This window comes from Chlamydotis macqueenii, chromosome Z (genome assembly GCF_036417535.1).
Source record: "Chlamydotis macqueenii isolate bChlMac1 chromosome Z, bChlMac1.mat, whole genome shotgun sequence".
Classification (NCBI taxonomy): Eukaryota; Metazoa; Chordata; class Aves; order Otidiformes; family Otididae; genus Chlamydotis; species Chlamydotis macqueenii.
In genome coordinates, this window is record NC_141593.1 from 58,840,040 (window position 1) to 58,860,857 (window position 20,818).

The 20,818-nt window shown below is 39.3% G+C and overlaps 1 protein-coding gene across 4 annotated transcripts in view; it reads left to right on the top strand.

Moving 5' to 3' along the window:
• Nucleotides 1–7,954: 7,954 nt before the first annotated feature.
• Nucleotides 7,955–20,818, top strand: part of FER (FER tyrosine kinase) — a 180,661-nt gene continuing 167,797 nt past the window's right edge. For all 4 annotated transcript variants that reach the window (XM_086770908.1, XM_086770909.1, XM_086770911.1 and 1 more), the window contains exons 1-2: nt 7,955–7,991; nt 20,637–20,744. The gene's annotated coding sequence lies outside the window, so the exon portion shown is untranslated. The remainder of the gene's footprint in view (nt 7,992–20,636; nt 20,745–20,818) is intronic.

Here is a 20,818-nt window from a genome sequence, read left to right on the forward strand (position 1 = left end):
TGGAGATAAGGTTAACATTCATGAAACAAAACAAATTATTTTGATAATTTTTTTCCTTTAAAATATCTTTTGCTGGCTTTCATATGTAAAAAATGAAATCTAATCAAGTCAGAAGCTTGTCTTATCCTGTTTTGGATTCTAGAGGGCACAACTGATTTACCATAGCTGATTAGACAAGGGCAAAAAAGTAAGAACCACTAATCAATTTGGTACAGCTTCACCTGCAAGTGTTCAAAGCTGAAAGATGGATATCTGCCTGTTTTTCATTTGATGTATATTGCTGCAAGCTGTAGAATTCATAGTGTTGGCTGTCGGATGTGCTCCCACTCCACCGACGTCCATATACATTCACTTCAATATGCAGGGTATCAGTACCTTACAGGAAAAGCTTCCCGCTGTGTGGAATAATGATCGCTGTTGCATAAAACTCTTGTTTGCAACTGCTACTGCTGGTTTCAGTATGATTCACTGACCAAAGGTCTCACAAAAAAAAAAGGGTATGTATACTCACTCATCCTTAAAAGATTATGTAGGCCTGTCAGGGGCTGTCTAAACTGCATAAACATGGTACAATCTGCTAAACACTCATTGAATGTCCAGTGGCACAACATGTTAGATATGCCGGGAAGCACCAGCTTAATTCCAGAGCTACAAGCTAATCAATTTTCTATAATTTTACCAGTAGCATGTAGTAGTAGAAGAGTTTGTATTAAAATCCGAGATAGCTATTGATCCCCTTTGGCTCTTTTTCTTTCTTTCTTTTTTTTTTTTTTCCCCCAATTCACTTTCTGAGAGAATCTACTTGTTAACATGCGTATGCTTATTCACAGACCTGGCTAGCTAGTCTTTCCAGGTAAGGACATGTGAGCTCTTATATCGTTGGAAGAGGTTTAGGATGGACTGTGAGAGTCAGAAACTGTGTGGCAGGTAGCTCTTTGTACCCAGTTATTATTGCTGTGCTGCGTAATACTTAAAAGACATTTTTAGTTGTGAAATACACTCTGTTTCAATTAGAGTAATGATCCTAGGTGACTGAACTCCAGAAATCTAAAGCAGTTTCAGATAAGAAGAAATCCAATTTTAGAGGTCTTCTAAAGAAAGTTCACGTGTCTCTCCATAAAAGCTTCAAAGTAAATAATTACAAAACTGACATTTCTTTTTCCTTGGGAACTCCAGTGTTTTTTCTTCCAAAATTATCTTGCTCTGTCATTTGCAGTGATGTCGTGTCCTTCCAGGTACTGAAAAATATTGCCTGACAGGACAGTTCTGTCATGAGAAGACAAAGGATGTTAATGAGATGTTTCTGACATCAGGGCAACAGTAATACTTTGGCTTTTTCCTTGAGGCCTATCTAGGTAGCAAAATCAAAATTTGTTTCCACAAATCAAGAGTGTGCATGTTGTTTGTTAGGTCTAGGGAGAGATTTAGAGGAAGAGTTACATCTATTAGTAGAGTAACTCCGAGAACCAGCTGTTTTCATTATTAATCTATAAAGATGTCAAGTCACTTAACCAGCCATGGTGCAGTGGATGCTAATTCATACAAATTCTTCATCCTAAAAGCTTTACTTGAAAAAGGAACATCTAAGAAATTTATAATCTTATAAACTCTCCCTTCTGTTTCTTGTGTGCCCTTTTGGAGATTTTCAAGTTAATCAAGATGTTGACCTTTATCTTTGCTGCTGCTTACATTTTAGAGAGACTATTGTTTTTCACCATAGTAGGTATGATCATAACCTGTTCAGATGGATTGAATCATCAACCTGTTCTGTAAAACATGTTGATGTCTCAAGGCAAAGGCTCGACTTCTAGATCATGGATTAACAAGTCTTCTATTAAAGATTTTTTGGTCTGCTTGCAGGATTTTATTTAGACTTATCAGTTTTGTTCACAATGTAAACCTATCAACAGTTGTGTCAGTACAACCGAGGGTAGTAGCATATTGCAGCATGGGGAAAGAAATGTGTATTGTGAGAAAGAGGCAGGAATACCTTAAGCTGGAATTTGTCCTGAAGGTGTTTTTTTTTTTAATACACTGACAACTGTTTCATACAAATATATGCACAGTGAAGGCCATGATTTATTTAAGCATATAAAGTAGCGTAGCATGTGCTAGCATGCAGTACTGTCTCCTCCTCAGAGCAGATAAGGCAGTGATCAAATACATTCAAAAAAGAGGTGGATTTCTTATCCCAGGCTTGGAGGGCTAGTATGTTGCCACCAAAGAGGTAATCTCAGCCTGCCTCTTCAGGAATTGTACGCTTTAGTGGCAATAGTAGACGGAGGTATTGCCACACTAATCCCGCTTCCCTGACTGCTCATACCCAGCCTTGTGTGGCTGAGGTATTAACCAGCTAGGGAACACATCTGGTTTAAAAAAGCATAATAAGACTTCTACAAAGAAATTACATACATTTAAAAATTATAGCAAAACTATTTTTTAAGCTGGGTCATCTCGCTTATTTACTTTGCAGAACAGTTGCATAAACACGTCTGGGGGCAGAAGGAAGGGAATGGCATGCTGAAGACAGAGGAGGTGAATATGTAGTAGTGGAAGGGCGGCAGAGGGAGCAATACTGACTTAAGGTATTGTATCCAAAAATTTCACATCATGAATCTACAGTTTGAGAGAAAATATCAACAGAAAGCTCAGCATGCTTTTATTTAGGTAGACCAACATACAGCTGTGATGCTTTCTTGCGGTTGGAAAATTAATTTGTTGTAAAGCTGCTGAACTCTTTTAAGGTGGCTTCTGTACTGTATGAATCATAAACATTCACACCATTCTCCAATCCAGGTAAGTAAGCAGCAAGATATAAATCCTGTGACTTTCCAGGAGAGACATTTAGCTGAGACATTATTATTCCTCAAGCTTATGAGTAATAACTAGCTCTTCAGTCAGCAACAGAAGAGGAATTTGAAACAAATTTTCACAGTAGATTGCACTTTTTCTTTTTACTAGTCAGAAGCATAATATTACAGATTAGCAATGCTTGCTCCATAGAGCTAGAGGTAGGAAAATGACAACATCGTGTCAGTCTGTAACACCATCTGATGTACAGGATAAAACCAAGACTTGACCTGTTAGGAATGGGGGTGCAGTATTTGTAATGACTTTGTACAAACACCATAAATATTTTTTTTTAAATTATTCTAAGAGCTCAAGAACTTACGTATGGGACTTCTGTCCCCTTCCTTATCACTAGCTGATGCAGCACATCATTTAGATCCCACATTTAGATTACAATGTGTCTGTTGCAGTACTTGAGCAGTGTATCTGTGACCTGCTGTTAGGTTGCAGCCAATGAGTTTAACGAATTATAATAGCAGTAAAATTATCAGGAATTTAAACAGTCTTACGAAATCAGAGATATGAATGCTTGTCCTTAGCTTTGGATTATGATTAGCTCCTCCATTACGTGCTTGTTTTTTGTAGTCAGGCAACGATCAGCAGCTCCTTTTAAGAATGAAACCACAACTTGAATTCCCTCATATCATTGGTAATCTTTCCTTATGTCTGCTGAGTTTTAATTCATTATTTTAAAATTAAACAGAACTTGCCGGCTTCCTTTACTTCTCTACGAAGCTCTGTGGCAGATTTCAGTTCGCCACAAATTGTGTATGTTTACATGCACACGTGCCTGCCTATGTTACTGCCTATTTGTATATATATTTATATACTTATATACATATGTGCGTGTATATATATATATATATATGGAAAAACTGACAAATATGCTTGCTTCTGTTAATCCCCATCTCCTATCTACCCACCATGCCCTAGAGAGGCAATTACTCGAAGAAATGTGTAGAGGGATAGAAAAGCAATGGCAGGTGCTAGGATTTAGGAATGCAACATCTGCACCACAGCTTGTGATTGGGAAAACCCTGTCAGGTTATTCTAAGGAAATCTCCAGGCACCTTAAACACAAAATGTGTAGTTTTAAATAGAACAGCATAGATTTGAAAAGGGTCTGAAGGCAGCACTAGTCAGATCGTGGTGTTGTCATAGCAACAGACACTGAAATTCAAAATATGAAGTACAAAACGGGGGTGGGAGAAAAAGAAAGGTAGAGAAGAGAAAAATAACAAGTAATAATGAAAATTTGTAAAAAAGAATATGAAATTAGACTTCTATAACCAATGATAGAATAACTAAACTATCCTTATTCAGCATATACTATTTTGCATATTTTTACCTTTTTCATACAAGAATTTGAAAACTCTTCATAAATATTAACAATCTATGCCTTCTAACACCCCTCAAGAAAAGTATTGATGTTGCCATTTATAGACAGAAATACTGCAAGCGAGCTTTGTGTAAGCAGAATTTCTATGGCAGAGGTGAAAAGAGTGTTCAGCTAAGCTCTGTACTCACATGTTCTTTGTTTCATCACTTTAACATGTATTAGTTTTATGATGTTGTTATCTAGATATGTAATAGAAGAACCAGAGTAATTTTCATAATAGTGGTAGCAACAGTGTTCTGTTCCTGACACATAAGCTCCAGTGCTTTAATACACGGTTTGCGTAGTTATTTAAACTTTTAATGCGTTTCTTTACAATAATAGTGACAGTAAATAGGGAAAGAATGAGTAAAATGGTAAACTGCAATTTTTTTCCGAAGATGTACAATAGTTTAGAAAAAGACACTAATTTGTACCTAACTCATCAAAGAACTGCAGCGAATCTAACTCAATAGGAAGGAATTAATATGCCCTTGTTGGGGATCAAGGAATCACATTGTTGGTCAAAAGCCTGATATTACTGGGAAATTTTTTTTCTCAGTTTATTATTTTTATCCTGCATAGACAATCTTTGCAATTCTTCTTTGCAATCTTTTATTCTGTGTATACTTCTACAATAACTTCTCTATATTACTGACTTGTGTATAATAGAATTCTTTACTATATCCAGGAGATTTTTTTTTAATGTTGGATTTTGCAATGACTCCCACTTTACTTCAGCAGTTTGAAGGACTGATAATGAGAAACTTTCCCTCTCTCTCTTTGCCACATTTGTATTTCTCCTCTAGGCATGTAATTTAATTTAAAGTGGTTATCATTCTTCAAGTAATATAATGCTACAGCATCTGTCCCCTAAGAATAACTTTAAGGTATTTTGACATGAGTATCAGCAGTATAAAGCAGATAACTTGCATGTCACATCCAGGAATTTTAGGCAATGAGCCATAAACAAAGAAATTAGATAAAGACAGAGAAGAAGCATTCAAAATTATGAAGCTGTGCTTCCTGAATTACAGACTGACAATGTATCAGAAGAGCTGCAGCAAGCAGAAGAACAAAAAGAAAAGGATTCTTGAAACCGAGAGCTTAACCGAAGAGGAGAAGAGTTTTACTATTTAAGGAGCAAATCCACTGGTATTTCTAGGGTCACAGTGGTGAGCAAAGAGATTATTATAGAAAGACTGGGAAACCTCTGGTAGTCGGGAAGCTAGCAGAAATTAAACCATGAGAAGATGAGTCACGTGAGAGGAGAAGACAGGACATTAAATGGAATTTTTCAGGTATTTGTACTAGACAACTGCTATTGTTTCAGCTACTTGAGCCATGAAGTGCTCTGCCTGGTATGTGTTGAGGTGTCGCATCACAGAACAGCAGGTTCTTGCTGAGTTTCGTAGGAGGCAATTTTGCAATAACGTCCGAAACAATGCTTCAATGCCACCATTGTCCAAACCAACAGGTTTAAAGTACTGAGGTTGATCAACTTTGGTTTAGTATGAAGCTATAGACTTAGTGTGTAGGATTTAACATGTAGCAGCAAAGGGGAGAGGTTGGAAGAATGTATGTCCAGGGATTGACACAATGACAGATTGACAGAAGCAAAACCACTTTCATTTTCCTGATCCTTTTTGTCTCCTTTGGATACTTTTAGGACTCAGCTGCTCCACTTCTGGAGTTAGACAATGGGCCCTGGGCCAGGCCAGGCAGGAATGGGGCAGAGGAAATAACTTACGGGGCTGAGAGGAGAAATGTGTGCAGAACTGGAAGACTGGGGATACAGAAAAGAGAAGAGGATTAGCATCTGCAGCCTGGTAGAACTAAAGTTGTTAATTTGGCTTTCAATTGCAAGTGCTAACATACTTTCAAAGATTTTAATATTAAATTAATAATTGCAGTTTCTGAAGAAAATTAACAATTTCATTTTCAAAATAGTTTGCATATGTCTGCACTATACTGCAGTGACTACAGTATAGGCCTACTTTTTTTCATCTTTATTTAGCAAATATCTGAAAGCTTTAGGAAAAAAAACATAGTAAAAAAAAGAAAAAGGAATCCTTTCTTCCTCAAAAGCCAAGCAGGTTCTTCAGTAAAGTTAAAAAATTCTAATCAGAAAACTAATGAGGAGAGATTTCTCTACACTTCTGTTATTGTCTACCAGTTTTCATCAGGTTCAAGGGTCTCAAGGCCAGCTAGCTACCAAACTGCAAACATAATAATGAAATTTTACACATGTGAGTGGCTTAACTGACAAGGAATCTGCCCAATAAAACAGGTTACATTTGAATATAGCTGAAATAAGACTGAATCAGGTCATTTGCACCTGCGTTTGCCACAAAACCCTGTCATCGATGATTTCTTATACTGAATTCCATATTTGCATCTAAATTAATATTTTTATCCCATATATAAACTTTGAAAAGTATCCAAATGTAAATTACATCTTGAAAACCCACTTCCAACTAAAATTAAATAGCTTTTGACTTTTTTTTCTCCATTGTGCATGTAGTATTATGCAAACTTGCTTTTAACTGTATATAAGTCTCAACTTGCCTGAAGGTGTGCGTGGATGTGGTACAAAAGAAAGTAATTCTTTCTCATGTGGTAAACAGGTAAATAAAGGAAATTTTTTCTGTAAGATGTTTTAGAAGAAAAACATATAAATGGCTCAAGCAGAGGTAGGAAACTACACGCTGCAAAGTTTCACTAGCTTTTTAAACACTTGGGTCTAAAAGCAAATTCCAGCTTCCACAGACTGGAATATGATTACTCTGTGCACATCTTGGTTTTTTGGACTGCTTCCTTGTGCTTTTTGCACTGGCAGCCCCTTGAGAAAGGATGTTTGTCTGTAACTCTAATCTAACCTATTATGGGGTTCTTATGTTCTTCTGCATGAAATGCTTCACGGTATCAGATTTTGTTATTACTCCTTAACTACATTGAGTTTTTCATTTGCTTTAAACATAATCTGTTACAAAGGACAATATACAACACTTTAATGTTTGCAAAGATTCCCTAAACATGTTATTTTCACAATAATAGCTTTTTTCTTCTTTTCCTTTTTTTCATTCTTCTTTCACTTTTTTTTTTCTTTTTTCTTTTTTTTCTTTTCTGCTTCTTGTTACCTGTTCTTGATGCTGAGTTATCGAGGTAACAAAACATCAGCCTCCTTGTCTAGCTGCCCATGAGCTGCGATGTCTGAGAGTTGTTTTCTCACATTTTGCCATCTTTTAGTCTCATACATTTCTCTTATGCTCACACCTACGTTTCCACCATCAGGTAACAAATAGCACAGAAATCACACGAATCCTTAAAGCCCGACGTACGCTGCACTGTAGCGTTGTAATGATGTAAATATTCCTCACCAGCAAGGAAACGTCGAATCTACTGCTCTGTGCCCGCTCTCCGCCAGCCCTAGGGCCGCTCGAGGCCTGCCTTTCAGAGCAACAACTTACCGGGAGAACCGTTGCTGGGAAACCGACGCACCGCGCGCCGGAGGCGGGGCGTGGAGGGTCATCCCCGCCCCCGCCCCTCGCCCACCAATCGCGCTGCAGCTCCGAGCCGGGAGGCGGCAGCGGTGGCACATCTTCCGCCGCTGACTGGCCGCCAGTTGCAGTGCGTCACCCGGAGGCGGGGAGGGCCCGGACTGGCCGGGAGGGAGCGGGGATCCGAGCGCTGATTGGTCAGCACCTGTCACGTGGCGCTGGTGGGGCCGTGACGCCCACGGTGGCGGAGGGGCTCGGCTTGTCAGGTAGGTGGGTGCTGTGCGCGGGGCCGTGGCGGCGCCGCCGCTGGTGCCCGCGCCCCGGGAGCGGCGCCGGGGCTGGGGGGCGGCCGCCCCCACCCCTTGCCGTTGTCCTGCCCGCCCGCCCAGTGGGCAGCCGGCGTGGGGGGGAGGGGGGCGGCGGGTAGGCCCCGCGCGGCGATTTACCGGCGGGGCGGGCACCGGCGCCGCTCGCGCTTTCCTCTGCGGGGCGGTGGCGGTGGCGGCGGCGGCATCCGGTCGCCTCCCGCGGCGGTGGCGCGGAGAGACGTCAGGGGCGCCTTTCACCCGGCGGCGGCTCCGCCCCGGCGAGGCAGGCAGCGCGGCGGGTGCGGATCCCCGCCCCCGGGGCAGCCGGCGGGCCGGGGGCGCGGGGCCCTGCGCGGGGCCGGGCGGGCCCCGGGGCGGAGGGAGGAAAAGAGCAGGCTCGGTCCGGTTCCTGCGGCGCCCGTCTCCGCCGCTGCACGGCGCGTCGGCTCCCAACCGTCCCCGGGGCTCCCCGGGCTGTGGCTGCTGCGAGTAACGCGAGGACGCGCTGCCCGCCGCTTGAAACTTTGCGAGGGGTGCCCCCGCTCAAATAAATGCGACTCCCCTGGTTTTGGTGGGTTTTGTCCTTCTCCTCCCTCTCCGCCCGTGACAGTGCAGTACAACTTTTTCCTGAGTTACACGTTCGGTTTGGAGCCTGCATGGACAGGGCCGCCGCAGTGCTGCTGCCCTGGCCTTTCTCATGCGCGTCTCCATGCTTGCTGGGTATGGTGTCTGTGGGGGTCCTACACGCTCACATACGAGGTGTTTGAGAACAAAATATATAGAACGCCATTAAATATTGCTTTTCATGTTGAAGCATGGGTCTGTTTTGTTTAAATTTACGTGAGCCTACACCTTTGGAAGTGACGCATCCTATGTGAACACCTAGGGCTTTGTTACCGTTTTAAACAAGTCAGCTTGTCTTCTGTTTGCAGGAAAGCAGCAGAGTTTTCCGAGTAGTTGACTTTTCCCCAATCTGTAACAAACCTGCACAAAGTGACTCTGATGCTGTGCTGTGTTTTAATGCAACTTCTAAGAAGTTGCAGTGTGAGAAAAACCTGGGCAACATCTGCAACTGACCAAAATAATTCACTGGGTATTATTTTTCAGTTAATTGTGTGTACTAAATGATACATAATAAAGAGATGTCTGATGCAGTTTACTACAGGTATGTGCTAGTCTTTAGAAGGTTCAAGGAGGTGGGAGGTTCATACTTCCAGTCTGTTCACAGTCAATGCAAATTGTAATTGATCGACATATGAGAGGTTGAGTTACAGTAGTGATTATTGTTGGTGAGACAAATGGGTGTTCTCTCCTCTTAGAAATTCCTTTTTAACGTGTTGAAATAAGTTGTCATTACTGTTACAACTTTAAAATATACGTGCCTGGAAGGTTAATCCCAGAAGAGTTGAGCTTTGGGGATGTTTCTTTGAAGGAGAATATCAAGTCTTGTATGTACAAGGTTAGTTTTTAACTGAGCAAAAGCTCGGCTAACCATCACCAAGATCCTTTCCTGCTTTCCTACAAGTATAACTGGATGTCACAACTGGGTCTTTCGGAGGAAGGGTCTTCTTTAGTCAGTATTTGGATTGCCAGTGTATGAAGCAATTGTGAAGAAATAATTCTGAGGGGACACTTGAAAGTAAACACAGGCCAAAGAAGGAGCGGGAGGATGTTGAAGTAGTGTGTTACAAAGGAATATGAGATGGGCTTTCGTTAGGAGAAGGGGAGGGGTAACATTTGCTTCACTGGAATAAAGAGGTTTAAAGTGGGCAAGCAAGATTCAGCGACATGAGGTTGCACTACAGTTAGGTAACGTAGGATGCGTTTCCATACCGTGAAATGTTCAGAGTTCAGAGGAGAGTGCTCGGGATACGAAGGAGGTGTATGCCAGGCACAAATCCGGGGTGGGCATCTGGGGATCTGTTCTTTGTCCATCTGGAGACCCCCTCTTCCTGCCTGGCCTGCCCCCTCTCCTTGCTGCCGCTTCTCGATGTGCTTTCGGCTGGGAAGCAGAGGGGTGAAGGAGGGTTTGTTGCCGTGTCAGCCTGAAGGCAGAGAAAGCTGGCAGCAAGCCCGGAGCTGCTCCGTACAAGGAGATGGGCTAGCAGCATGAGGTCATCACTGCACAGGGAGGAGTTTTTTTGCAGTGTGTGGGAAGTGGGTCTAGGAAGAGGAAAGGGGATTCTTTTGCTTGGGAAGGGAGGAGGAGCAGCCCAGTGAAGAGAGGAAAGCCTAAGTTCATTCCAGCAGGAAGTAAACTGCATATATGCTCCTTATCTTAAGATAAAACTGTCCACTTAGTACCATCTTAAATATAGCATTGATGTATTTGCCTTATTAAAATTGATTTTTAAAACTTAGTGGACAGGATTATTATACAGGAGGGAGTCTTGGAATCTTATTTTAGGGAGTTAAAGGCTTTAACATACTGTGCATGTGAATACAGAGCAAATTTCTGAAGTATAACATTTGCGTTAGGTGACTGTAGCATTTCTTTGGAAAGATTTATTTTGGAAACTTTTTTCAGTAGTGAATCAGTGGAATTTGTAGCTTTGATTCCAGAGTTTGAGAGAAACTCACTTTTGTTTTTAAGAGCTATGTGTGGTTGCATACAGTGCATAGGAAGTTTTGGAAATGATTCTTAAAAAGCAGCAAGAGTGGTTCTAAAAATGGCGCTTTTTTTGTGGGTTCTTTTTTTTTTTCTTTTTTTTTTTTTCTTCTAGGACAACTTCATGGGGTGGAGGATTTTGATTCCTGTCATCTTGTATTATGAAATCTTATTTGAGAGCATGACTGTAATCTTTTCTAATTACTCCTGCAAGTTTAAATGCAGAGTTTGGGTTGGTTTTGAATGTAATAAGTCTGAAGTATAAGAACTTTTTTCAGTACTGTATGTGTCCCGGATGATGATAAAAATTAATTCCCAATAAATTAAGGCTTAGTGCTGTTAGTAATCTAAGTGGGTGTATTGTACTTCATAACGTCATTCTACTTTGGATCTCAGATTACCATTGGCTCTGTAGTCACCAGCTTCCTTTGCATTGCTGCCTTTCTGCACTAGAGGGAAAAAAGCAGGGGGTTTAAGCATGTACAGTTTTCTTTCCCGCATCCGAGCTTGTTACTAACCAGCTCACAACACACAGATGAGTGTCATAGCAGTGTGAAGAGACAGCTCTCTGTACTCCTAACTGTACTGTGGTTCAGTGACTGTTTTTTGGCCTGTTGTATAAGTTTGTTAGGATTCCTGATCTTTGAAATGTTTTAATTGGCTTGTTTGAACACAACTCTGGCTGCTTAATCTTGTCTATATTGTGAACTTGCACCTTGAGCAGTGAAGGTATTTTATTAGGTGTTCTGATGTGGTTACTCTTCTCTTCTGCTGAGGGGAGAGTTACTGCTCTGGCCAGATCTTGCCCTTCTGTTGTTGATGAGATGAATGTGGAGTAGCAGCAGTAGTTGCATACTGTGTGGTAGTAGTTACGTTTCTGTGATGTGGCTCTGTATTAAGGGAGAAATAAAAACATTGCGTATGTACTCTTAATCTGTCCTTTAGGTCTGCTTTACTGTATTGGTTGCACAATACTGTAGTCCATTTGGAACTGTTTTATTAAGTGCTAGTAATGAAAATACATAATAGTTTATGATGTATTAGGAATTTTTTTTAATATGGTATTCAAATCTTGGTCTGAAGACAATCCTTTTCCAAGCTTTCTTATAATTGTCATTATTGGATCTTAGAGTATTGCATCCTTTTTTTTCGTATTATGGTTTTGTAAGCAATTAATTTTGACATGAGGAGCTAAGACATTAAGAAATTGAAGCTTAAGCATCAAAATAAATTACTATAATCAAGAGCTAATGAAAAATTAGTTACCTTTTAAGTAGGGGCAACCTATGAAAAGTTTGTGAATTGTTGTGTATTATGTAAGCACTCTTCCAGAAGCGGGAATAGAATCCAGAATAGTGTTAAAGTGCATTAATCACAAACCCTTTGTTCCCTGAAGTTGCCTGTTTAGAAACTGGGAGACGTACAGCTACAGTGATGAGCGTGATAGAGTCGTGAAGATGAGCCCCTCTGACAGAGTGCTGAATCGTCCCCAGAGCACCCCATCCTCTGTAATAAATGAGTCAAACATTTATGGAGAAAAGGACTGTGGAAGTAATTACATGATCACATAATGCGTATTCCAAAGGGGGTGGCATCTAGGTTTTCATCCTCAATTTGTGAATCTCTTAATTTCAGTACTTGATATGTCAGCTTTGCTGCTTTTCTCCAGCTCTGTTTGTGTCTAAGTTGTTGCTTTAGAAAAATCGGAAAATCTTATTCCATACATTGACTGTGTATTGTAACTTATGTGGTTCATCATCACATTTGTAATGTTTGCTGTTTGAACTGTGAATGGCAGTAGTAAGTTGTTTTTCTCAGTACAAAACAGACTAGAGTGGGTAAGGGCGTAGATTTAACCTTCTCATATTTAATAAAAGCAGGAATAATTTTATTGAATATTTGGTGCTCAGACGAATAACATGAATAATGGCTCAGCTGGTGGAGGTTGTTATCTGCTGAGCTAGTAAATTACGAAATTCACTGTTGGTGAACCTATAAACAAACAAGAGTAGGGTCTCAGAATAACCTTTTTGATCATTGAATACCTAAAGCTTGTCCTATCTGCAATGAAACTGTGTAAGTTTGTTAAAATCTGTTTAATGTAGTGTGCTGTCACTGCATCTGTTAAAATACAGCTTTTGTGAATTATGCAAAAGCTTTCTTTAATATTTCGGGATTCCTTCAGATAGCATCTGACTTCCTAGTTGTGGCTTCTGCTTTGAAATGTTCATGAGTGTAAAATAGTACCCCACAGTATTTGTATCCCAAGTAAGTTCAGGAATTCCAGATAAGGGGTGTGGTCAAGTGAAATGGCTAAGTTTTAAAAATGAGACAACTTAAACACTGTAAATAATGGTATTTTAAAACAATTGTGCTATCCCTTCCACAAAATGTTGTGAGAAATGCTTTTGTAGCCAATTTTAAGGAAAATCATACAACTTTGGAGCACGTTTTTACTGATTAAAAGATATAAAGCATGGAATCAGAAAAACACATGCTTGTTTATTGGTTGGTATGTTTCTTGTATGCTGATGCTGTGAATGGTGTATTTTCTCCCAAGGATGATATATTTTCTGTAATTTCCATAATGTGGTTTCACCAGTTCAGCAGTTGTGATAACTGAGGTTCACCAGATAAAGTGAGATTCCTGATTTGCCAAATACAGAAAAAATGCTAGCAGTTGAAATGCACAGCCAAAAAAAAAGCAAAGAATTGTAAAGAGTTAGAGGATTGTAACAAGGATAGAGGAAAGCTTTTTAATACCCGGTTCTGCCTTTTCAGTTAGGTGCGTGTTGAAATTGGAGAGAGAAATCGATCTTCAGTGTATATATTAAGTAAATCTGAAGCTACTATTCTAACAAATTTAATTGGCATCTAGATTGTGTAGTTTATCTAAATGATTCTTTTTTTTTTTTTAATATGAGGAGGAAGCTATACACATCCTTACTGAGGTAAAAATCTCAGTTTGATTAAATCCTTGTCTTCGACCATAGTGTCTTAGTTTTCCATGCTGCGTGCTTTCTAACTCTACTTTTCTGGAGCCAGCTAGTGTCCTCTGAAAGGAAACCTACCCACAGCTGACAGGATTGTTTTCTCCAAGCTGTGTTCCAGCCACAAAAAGGATGCGCACTGCAGCAGATTTGTCCCCTTTGCAGAAGTCTTCTGGACGCATCCTGTCCCTGTATACCTAGTGTCATCAAACCTAAGGCTTCACATTTCCAAAAGCATGCAGTGCATACCCTGAGTATCACACTGCTACAACATCGTTTTGGTGGGCTGTGACACAATGATCTCTTGTGCTCTAGTGCTTCATCATGGAAGGCTGCCTGACAAGACTTGAGGACCCTGGTGGAGATGTAGGGATTTGCAGTGTGGATGTGGTTAGTCTGGTTTCAGCAGGTGGGAGCTGCCATTTCCAAAGCAGTGATTAAGCAGATGGTTGTTACCATTTGACAGTTACGACAGAATGACTTGTGTTCCTCTAAAGAATTTTTCTCAGATTAAGCTGAAATTTCAGGTTTAAAGGTGCAGTCGGTCAAATTCCCTTCAACTATCCCAGAGTACATTAAGGCAAGAATTCTCAGAGGGACCTAAATAACCCTTGCCTACCATACAAACATTATTATCATCCCTAAATTTTTTTATTTTTTTTATCTGAAGAATACCCATGAACGGTACTACGTCCTGAAGAATGTTGACCTCGTAAATGAAGCGTTAGCTACTTGGTATAATTTCTGGAAAGAATAGTTTTAATATGCAGAATGGAAGACTGGAGATAAAAAATAATCCGTTGCAATAAAGATAAATTAGGCTGAATCTTATGTATGCAAATAAATTAGATGCATGTGAAGCATCTAAGCATATGGTTTTTTTGCTCATGTGCACTTCAGTACCATTTTTCCAGAGACTTTGAAGGTCTAATTTACACATTTAGATTAAAAATCTGCAATCAGTCTATAATATATGACAATAATGATCTCCTCGGGAGAAACACAGTCCAAGTATTGGAAGTATTCCAAGTATTTATCACTGTTTGAAAATAAATTCAAATAGCAAACAGGGTGTTGCTTCTTCCTCCTTCATTAAACTAATTACATTATTCTGGTTCATTAAACCCACTACTTAGTTAACCCACTGTTCATTCAGTCTTCTTGAGGTCGCTTACTTCCTTCAAGATGTGAAATGTTACCTTCAGAGGTTTGGGGTTTTTTTTTTTTTACAAATAAGGAAGACTTCTTCCTATCTTTGAGATAGAGAAGTTGGCATCTAATTGGATGAAAGAAATCAGCAAAGAGATGAGTGAGCTGTGCATAGACTAACTCATTAGTCAACAAGGTTACTGCAGCTACTTTTTAATTTCAGTGTTGACTCTTGCTGCCACTTTTCCTAGTAGTTGTTTCCATCTTCACTCTTCATCTAAGTCAATAAATGTTTTGAAAATACAATACTTTAGTTGTCTTTTGTTGCTCTTGTTTGTTCAGAAGTTTCTTTAATAGACTATATAATATATACTTCAGTCACTGATGTGTGTATTTAGTTTTTTTTTTTTTCAGTTTGTGGCCAACTTTTGGTCATTTTAGCATTGTTTGTTTCTTTGTAACTCTAGAACAGTCCTGTCCTTTGCTGACAGAACTTGTAATAGGGTTGGAGACACTGGAGTGTAGTGCCTGCTGCATGAGAATCATTTTTGTCAACCTCGTCCTCCTCAATCTGTTTTTCTGTTAGGATCTAGTGTGGAGATAAATGTTGCAACACTGCAGAATTGAAAGTTCAGTGAAAAGTTATTAGTCACGTCCTCTCTATTGAGGCTGTACTTTTCTTTAGCTTTCCTTGCAGCCTGGAACTTAATTTAAGGAAAGGAAAATTCCTGGAAGAATACAGGAACTAAAGCTTTCTTTACTTGTAAGCACGTGGAAAGTAATAGGAAACTAGGTACATTTACCCTTGGAAAGAACAAAGTGTGTGTTTCTGTTATTTTGTATGTGATATGTCTTTCTCAAGAGTTAACAAGAGCTGAGTACTGAGTCCTGAGGCAGTGTGTGACTTATGGCGTCCAGCCTAGCTCTGTTCTTCCTAACCTGTGGCTGCCTTCGCCTTCTTATACTCTTTTACCTGGTGAGATTCAGTTTCCACCATCTGCCATGCTCTTTACCTGTGACTATGAGGTAGAAGCTTCGACAGGATGGAAGCAAAACTGGCTGAATACCTGTGCCTAAAGAACACTTAGAACATGGCTCACTACCAAATTGCAGCTCTTCCCGTTGCAGATTTTTCACAGGAGGCCTGAGGTGATAGAATAAAGTGTACGCTGAGGAGATTTTCAGACCATGGGGAGCTGGGAACAACTGGGAGTGTGGTGGAGAATGAGGTTGCTGTTTAGAATAATCTTGGCAAATGGGAGACATCGTCTGGAACAAAGCAGGGAGTCAGTGAGTACAAAAGCAACATACTATCTGTAGGTTGGACTGCATGGGTACGTGACGGGAGAAGAAACAGGGTAAGGCACAGTTCTGTGGAAAAGGACCTGGAATTTTTGGATCACAAACTAAGAGGGACACAGTATCATGCTGTTGGGAAGAGACTAAAGCACTCATCGGGAACTCAAAAGTAATTTGAAGTAATCCCTCTGCTCTCCTCATAGTTGCTGGGTCCTCCAGTATCCCACTGCTTTAGGTTCTGAATTCTAAGGAAGACGGGAATCAATTGGAAGGTGTTTAGAAGACAGCAATGGTCTAGAAAATGACTTAAAATGAAAGCTTTAAAGAATTAGAATTGCTTAGTCAAAAAACAGGGTGTTTAGGCTGCAAAGAAATGACTAATCTCTTCTTTGTATTCCTCAGTCATGGGATGGGGAAGGTAAGATTTGGTCACTGAGAAGCTTTTTTCTCATGCTAAGGAAAGGGGAATATTAAATCAGACAGCCTGAGGAGACCAGATCTTAACAAAAATATTTCTGCCTTATGTGAGTATATGCGGTTCTTTGGTGGAAGGGGAAAGAATTAGATGGTGTCTTTACGTTATAAGCCTTACACCTACATGATTGTTAGTGACTTCCATCACAGCTGTAACAACCATTTGCCTGTGTGAAAAGGCTTCCAACAGGTAAATGAAAACTTTGTATATCTGAAAAAGAAAGTGTCTTATAATTCTAGGCAGGGGGTCTGAGAGTTGTTTTCTGGGCTTTTATCTGGTTTTTTTTTTTTTTTTTTTTGTTCGGTTAGGGTTTTTGTTTTGGTTTTTTTTTTGGTACTACTGACAAGTGTAAATCCTATTCTTTGATGGAACTTACTACTTTTTTGTTTCTGTGTGTTTTTTAATAAGATCACAGCTACAGGAACTGCTAGGGAAAATGGGAATCTTCATACAGCTGGAGGGGTAGGAGAGTGAGAGGGCACTGTGTGAGGAAGTTTGTGTGTGATCAAGTCCATCTAGCTCAGTACTTGCTATGGTCAGATGCGAAGGAGCTGTTGGCAAAAATGTAGAATAATAGTTCCTGCTTTTGCAGTTCAGAGACATCTTGAGATGGAAGTTCTGCAGTTCAGCAGATCTGTTTTTTTTTTTTCACGATAATTTTATAATTATATCATAATTTTATAATAACAAGTTTTGAACTTGTTTGTTTCTGGGTCTCAAAAATGTCTTTAGGCATTGAATTCTCTCATTTAATTACTCACTAGGCAAAGAAACTGAAGAGCAACTCTTGAAAATTTCATTTGATGTTTCTGTGTTCTGCTGGGAAACACTTCAGGCATCTGATGTATCATGTTACTTCATGCTATCACAATTTTTTTTTTAATACTTTGATCTGACACCTCGTCATACTTACCTGTTTTGTGAGCTAAAAAATTCTCTTTACTTTCTTTGTGCTGAAGCTACTCCACACTCTGATCAATATTACCTATACTTTTTTGAAGCTTTAAGTTCTTCATGAGGTAGAATAATTTGAAGATGTAGGAACATCACGAATGTATCAGCAGCGGGAGAATGTTATATTCTCTCTTCCCTTCATTAAAAAAAAAAAAGTCTAATATTCGGGATGATGCCTAACCTGACCACTTCAAAGCACTGAACAAATATTTTTGAAGATACATGTTCAGAGACTACCAGACCTTTTTCTGGTAGTGGTATTAATAACCTAGAGTTCTCTCTCTGTGTGTTACATTGCATCTACTGACATTTGACTTCGTCTGCTATTCTATATGCTTATTGCTCAGTATTCTGCAGTGGTTCTGCAAATTTTTTAATGACGTGTCACTCTTAATTGCTCATAATAATTTTGTTTAATTCGCAAGCGTAAGCACAGGTGGTATGTAAAATGAGGGTCTGCAGGTGACCATTCTGAATAGCAGCCCAAGTCCTGGCACAGATTCTAGTGAGGCTTCTGACTCTCTCTCCTGTGAATCTTTTGTCTCTTAAATCTTACCCTGCAAGTTCTTAACTTCTGTAACAGCTTCCTATGAGACATCAGCAGAAACTTTTTAGGAGTCTTTTGTTCACTATCACTTCCAACACCTTTATCTACAGGATCCTTGATTCCTTCAAAGAACTCTTCAAGTTGCGAAGCATGGCTTCCTTCTACAAAAGTTGCATTATTTTTTTTTCTATATATATTCCAGTCTACAAATTCTTCAGTATGGTTTTAACTGCCTTGCCTGGTATGGAAGTCAGACTGTCTTTGTTGTGCTTCTCCTGATTGCCTTGTCAAGCTCTGAAAGAATCCGGTACATTTTCCACTCTCCATTCCTCTTTACTTAGGTCACCTTAAGCCTGAGTTTTTGCAGAATTAGTAGTTTGGTCATTTTGTGTTTGATACTTCAACACTTCAGCTGAGTAGTTTCTGGCTCTGGTGAATTCTTACTATTAATTTGATATTTTTAAGTGCTCTTCTGATGCTTCATTTTGAGAGAATGCCTTATGTATCTCCAGTCTAAAGAGGATCTGGTGTGGGAATGGCTTTGACTGTCTTGGCAGTAGTTGCATAACACAACAGATCATCTAAGTTTTCTGCTCAGGTTGCAAGATGCCTGTAAATACCAGATTCTATTATGCTTGAACGCAGAAATAGCAAAGGGAATTTTCTGACATTTTATTGCTCTGTTGCGGGTTGCTGTGTAGTTCACTAGAAAGCTGTTGTTATATTTTCAGGTACTCGCTAGTACACGCCTACCAATTAGACCAGTATTGAACTTATATTACCAGTTTTAAATTCTGCTACTGACCTGTGTGTGGATGAAAATATGCACATAAATAAAAAGTCAGTAGTAATTGGAATTCTGAAAAAGTGGGATTTGCATTTTATTTTTGTATTGACAAACAAAATTCTCTAATCTAACATGTGACAGAGTAATTCTTTAAAAAAAAAAAAAGTGTACTTCTCATCTGTGTGTAGAGAGCAGAAAATACAGCTTGTCTGCGTTTAAGTGACTCCAATCTGTTGTTTCATTTAATAAATGGAGTTTTTAGGAGGAATTTGTTTTACCATGTGCAGTTCTTTAACATCTGCTTAAAATCTGTATGTGCCCAGGTGCTGGTGGTAGCATGTGTTTTACTTTAATGAGTCCTGTTTGAACCAGGAAAGGGGTTAAAGGTAGTGTTCCTGTCCAGTGGTATTCTGGTGTTTCCAATTGGTTTGTATTTGTGATGGGAGGAGTGGACTCAAATATACTGTAATGTTTTGCTCTTGCTTGTAATTTTTTGCTGGTGAAGACTTTATTTTGGGCTTTGCAGCTTGGTAACATGCATTTTTGTATCTGTTATTAAAAATGTGGTGAATTTTGTAATGCTTCTGGCCTGTAGCATTTTTTTTTCTCCTTTTGTATCTGCTTGCATAGCTGCTGTTTCTTTGCAGTGACTCAATGTAAGCATCACTTAGTCTTTTCTATTTTTGGTTATGGAGAGTGGAAGTTCTGTATTTATATTAGGTAGTACTTTGTTTCTAGAATGTCACTAAGTAACCACAAAGGAATACTAGATAATGTCTGCTTGAGTATGAACTAAAACTATCCCTCTGCAAGATTTTATAAATGTTTCCATGCTTAGTGCTTTGTTTTAAGTAATGGAGATCTGCGACGTAGTTCTCTTTTCTTTACCGTTACACACTATGTCTGTCTTTCAGTTTTACTTAATGTGTCTTTTCTTAGAAGGGCCTTGCTAAACCGATATTGAATGTCTCGTCTAAAGATTCAATTTTAGATAGAATGAGACATTCTGGTATGAGATTGTGTGGTAACACTTAACATTGGTCCAGATGTAGCCTATACAGTATAGCTTGCACTTGTAAGCTATATGCAAAGCCTGTTTCTTATTATTTTTGATGTATTATGTACTTTTTTCTTAATATAAAACCTCAAAGATTCAGCCTTCTGTTACAGTCTGCTTCACTTAGATTGCAGTTCAGATTGCAACTTGAAATTTTGGTGCTGCAGTTATCTTAACTTTCCGACCTCTTACTATTCTAGATATTGCAGTAATTAGAGCCATGTAAGAAATTTCTGTGTCTTGATTAATCCCTTACTCATGTTGCCACTTGTTTTCTTACAGTCTAGTGAAAATACTGCTACAAAGTTTGTCTTGCATATAATGAATTTTGGTCTTCTATGTTTTCATTTTCTTTCTAATGGGTTTCTTTCTTTCTTTTATCAAGGGCAAGGTTCAAAAATAAATGAAAATATCTGATTTTCTGGCTACAATACACCGTGTCATAAGAAATTCCAAGAATAAGAACTTAAATAAGTATCTTCAGTTACATGTGTAGGGACAAGATTATTTCTTCCCTCAAAATTGTGTGTATGAAGTGATGGCATACTAATACTTGCAGTCATTTAAGAAGTCTGCTGTTTTGTTTTCCTTGAACTCTTTCTCTTTAAAAAAAATTTAAAAATCTGTCATCTGGTAATAATCTGAAAATGCAAAGCAACTTACCGAAGTCTAAGTTTTGCAATGTATCTTGACATGCTGAAATAATAAAAAAAGTTTGATCTGTGTTTCTTTCACAGAGTCCCCAGAAAATAAGAGTGTATTTCAGAAGGTGAAAATCAGAAGAAGTAGCTGCTGACGTAAAGAGAAGTGTAGTAAGGATCATTTCTTGAGGAAATTTTTTTAAGGTACGTAAGCTATGTTTTGTGCAAAAGCCTTCCTGAAAATAAGCTGCCTATTTTGCATGGAGAGGGCTAATATT